Source organism: Arachis ipaensis, chromosome B1 (assembly GCF_059453495.1).
Source record: "Arachis ipaensis isolate K30076 ecotype BB chromosome B1, ASM5945349v1, whole genome shotgun sequence".
NCBI lineage: Eukaryota > Viridiplantae > Streptophyta > Magnoliopsida > Fabales > Fabaceae > Arachis > Arachis ipaensis.
In genome coordinates, this window is record NC_142436.1 from 56309129 (window position 1) to 56313356 (window position 4228).

The following is a 4228-nucleotide window of genomic DNA, read 5'->3' on the forward strand; positions in this document are numbered from 1 at the left end:
TAAATTCAATTTAAAAACAAAAATACTTTTATTTTAATTTATTTAATTTTCGAATTTCTCTTCTCCTCATCTCTTTCTAATTATTTATTCATCTACTAACACCCCTCTTTCACCCAAGAATTCGAACTCATTCCTCTCCCTTGTGTTTGGATTCTTATCTTTTCCTTCCTCCATTATTCTCTTCTTATACTTACATAAGGAATCTCTATACTGTGACATAGAGAATTCATCTTCTTTTCTATTTTCTTCTTTTTCATATGAGCAGGAACAAGGATAAGAACATTCTTGTTGAAGCTGACCCTGAACCTGAAAGGACTCTGAAGAGGAAGCTAAGGGAAGCTAAAGCACAACTCTCTGGAGAAAATCTGACAGAAATTTTCGAAAAAGAAGGAGGCATGGCCGAAAATAATAACATTGCAAGGAAGATGCTTGGTGACTTTATTGCACCTAATTCCAATTTACATGGATGAAGCATCTCAATCCCTGCCATTGGAGCAAACAATTTTGAGCTGAAACCTCAACTAGTTTCTCTGATGCAACAGAATTGCAAGTTTTATGGACTTCCATCTGAAGATCCCTTTCAGTTCTTAACTGAATTCTTGCAGATCTGTGATACTGTTAAGACCAATGGGGTTGATCCCGAGGTCTACAGGCTTATGCTTTTCCCATTTGCTGTAAGAGACAGAGCTAGAATATGGTTGGACTCTCAACCTAAAGATAGCCTGAACTCTTGGGATAAGCTGGTCACGACTTTCTTAGCCAATTTCTTTCCTCCTCAAAAGCTTAGCAAGCTTAGAGTGGATGTTCAAACCTTCAAACAGAAGGAAGGTGAATCCCTCTATGAAGCTTGGGAGAGATACAAGGAACTGACCAAAAAGTGTCCTTCTGACATGCTTTCAGAATGGACCATCCTGGATATATTCTATGATGATCTGTCTAAATTATCAAAGATGTCATTGGACCATTCTGCAGGTGGATCCATTCACCTAAAGAAAACGCCTACAGAAGCTCAAGAACTCATTGACATGGTTGCAAATAACCAGTTCATGTACACTTCTGAAAGGAATCCTGTGAGTAATGGGACGCCTCAGAGGAAGGGAGTTCTTGAAATTGATACTCTGAATGCCATATTGGATCAGAATAAAATATTGACTCAGCAAGTCAATATGATCTCTCAGAGTTTGAATGGATTGAAGGAATCATCCAACAGTACTAAAGAGGCATCTTCTGAAGAAGAAGCTTATGATCCTGAGAACCCTGCAATAGCAGAGGTGAATTACATGTAGGGGTGTGCAAAAAAACTGGTTTCACTGAACTGAATTGAAACTGAACTGAAACTGTTTTAAATAAACCAGTTTTTTAAAATAAAAAACTGAACTGAAACCATAGTTTTTATGAAAACCAGTTTATTAAAAACCAGTTTTTATGGTTCAATTTAGTTTTAAACCAAATTAAAACTGGTTTTATTTAAACTCTAAAATTAGTTTTTACATACTCTTTCTCTCTCTCTCTCTCCCTTCACTCTCTCTCTCCTCCTCTCTCCCTTCTCTCTCTCTTTTCCCTTTCTTCCTTCTCTCCCTCTCTCTCTGTGTCTCCCTCCTTCTCTCTCTCCCCCTTTCCTCCTCTCTCTCTCTCCCTTCTCTCTCTCTCCCTCTCTCTCTCTCTCTCCTTTTCCTCTCTCCTCTTCTCTCTCCTTTCCTTCTCTCTCTCTCCTCCTCTTTCTCCCTCTCCTCTCTCTCCCTCATTTCCCTCTCTCTTCCCCTTTCTTTCTCTCTCTCCTCTCCCTCCTCTCTCTCCCCCTCCCATCTCTCTTCGTCTCTCTCTCTTTCTCTCTCTCATCTCCCTCTCTCTCCCCCCTTCCTTCCTCTCTCTCTCTCCTCCCTTCTCTCTTCCTCTCTCTCTCCCTCTTTTTCCTTGCTCTCCCCTTTTCTTTCTCTCTCCCTCCTCTCTCTCTTCCCTCTTTCTTCCCCTCTCTTTCTCTCTCTCCTTCTCCTCTTTCTTCCCCTTCTCTCTCTCTCTCTCTCTCTCTCTCTCTTTCTCTCTCTCTCTCTCTCTCTCTCTCTCTCTCCATTTCCTCTCCCTCTCTATCCTTTTTCTCCCCTTTCCCTCGCTCCCCTTCCCTTCCCCCCTCTGTCTCTCTCTCTCTCTCTCTCCCTTTCTCTCCCCCTTCCTTCCTCTCTCTCTCCTCTATTCTCTCTTCCTCTCTCTCTCTCCCTCCTTTTCCTCGCTCTCCCCTTTTCTTTCTCTCTCTCTCTCTCTCTCTCCCTCCTCTTTCTTCCCCTCCTCTCTCTCTCTCTCTCCATTTCCTCTACCTCTCTTTCCTTTTTCTCCCCTTTCCCTCGCTCCCCCTCCCTTCCCCCTTCTCTCTCTCTCTCTCTCTCTCTCTCTCTCTCCCCCTTCCTTCCTTCCTCTCTCTCTCCTCGCTTCTCTCTCTCTCTCTCTCTCTCTCTCTCCCTCCCTCCTTTTCCTCACTCTCCCCTTTTCTTTCTCTATCTCTCTCTCCTCTCCCTCTCTCTCCCCCTCTTTCTTCCTCTCTCTCCTTCTCCTCTTTCTTCCCCTCCTCTCTCTCTCTCTCTCTCCAATTTATCTCCCTCTCACTCCCTCTCTTTCCTTTTTATCCCCTCTCCCTCGCTCCCCCTCCTTTCCCCTTCTCTCTCTCTCTCTCTCTCTCTCTCTCTCTCTCCTCTCCCTCCCTTCTCTCTTCCTCTTTCTCTCTCTTTTTTTCTTTTTTTCTCTTTCTCTCTCCTATTTCTCTCTCTCTCTCTCTCTCTCTTTCCTTCTTTCTCTCTCTTTCTTCTTCCTCCTAGAAAAAGGGAGAGAGAGAAAAAGAGGGATAGAGAGGGGGAAAAATAAAGAGAGAGAGGAAGAGGGAGAAAAAGAGGGAGAGAGAGGGGGAGAAAGAGAGAGAAAGGGGGCGTAAGAAAGAGAATATAAAATCTAATTTTATATATGTTAAGAGAGAGAGAGGGAGAGAAAGAGAGAGAGGAGGGGAGAGAAAAGGAGAAGAGGGAGAGAGAAGAAGAGGGATATGGGAGAGAGAGAATGAGAGAAAGGGATAAAGAGGGAGAAAAGGGGGAGAGAGAGAGAGGGAGGGAGAGAGGAGGGGGAGAGAGAGAGAAAGACAAAGAGAGGGGAGGGGAGAAAGAGGGGAAGGGGAGAGAGAGAGAGAAAAGGAAAAGAGAGAAAGGAGGGAGAGAGAGAAAGGAGGGAGAGAGAGGGAGAGAAGAAGAGAGAAAGAGGGAAAGGAGAGAGAGGGAGAGAAGGAAGATAGAGAGAGGAGAGGGAGAGAGAGGGAGAGAAGGAGAGAGAGAGAGAGAGAGAGAGAGACAGACAGAGAGAGAGAGAGAGTTGAAGGAGAGAGGGGGAGAGAGAGAGAGAGAGAGAGATAGGGGGAGAGGGGGAGAGAGAGGGGGAGAGAAGGAGAGAGAGAGAGAAAGAGAGAGAAAGGAGGGGGAGAGAGGGAGAGAAGAAGACAGAGAGAGAATGGAAGGAGAGAGAGAGAGGGAGAGAAGGGAGAGAGAGAGAGAGAGATAGAGAGAGGGAGATGGGGAGAGAGAGAGGGGGAGAAGGAGAGAGAGAGGGGGGAGAGAGAGAGGGAGAGAGGGAGAGAGAGAAAATGTAAAAATTAATTTTATATAGGTTAAAAGTTAAAACTAGTTTTAACCTATAAACCAGTTTAAACTGGTTTTTTCTATTAAAACTAGTTTTATTTTTATGAACTGGTTTAAACTGGTGCACTGTATTGTAAACTGATTTAAAACCAGTTTCTTATTTGACAAAGTAGTTTGGTTCAGTTTCTAAACCATTTAAAATGGTTTAGTGCAGTTTTAGTTCAGTTTATGAAAAAACTGAACCATGAACACCCCTAATTACATGGGTGAACCCTATGGAAACACCTATAATCCCTCATGGAGAAATCATCCAAATTTCTCATGGAAGGATCAACAAAAGCCTCAACAAGGCTTTAATAATGGTGGAAGAAAAAGGTTTAGCAATAGCAAGTCTTTTCCATCATCCACTCAGCAACAGACAGAAAATTCTGAGCAGAATCCATCTAGCTTAGCAAATATAGTCTCTGATCTATCTAAGGCCACTGTAAGTTTCATGAATGAAACAAGGTCCTCCATTAGAAATTTGGAGGCACAAGTGGGCCAGTTGAGTAAAAGAGTCACTGAAACTCCTCCTAGTACTCTCCCAAGCAATACAGAAGAAAATCCAAAGAGAGAAT

At 43.4% G+C, this 4228-nt stretch overlaps 1 non-coding gene across 1 annotated transcript; it reads right to left on the bottom strand.

The window, feature by feature from the left end:
- Positions 1 to 788: 788 nt before the first annotated feature.
- LOC148576655 (small nucleolar RNA R71) lies at positions 789 to 896 on the bottom strand. Its single transcript, XR_015903443.1, has one exon. It is a non-coding gene; the product is annotated as a small nucleolar RNA R71 (small nucleolar RNA).
- Positions 897 to 4228: the final 3332 nt, after the last annotated feature.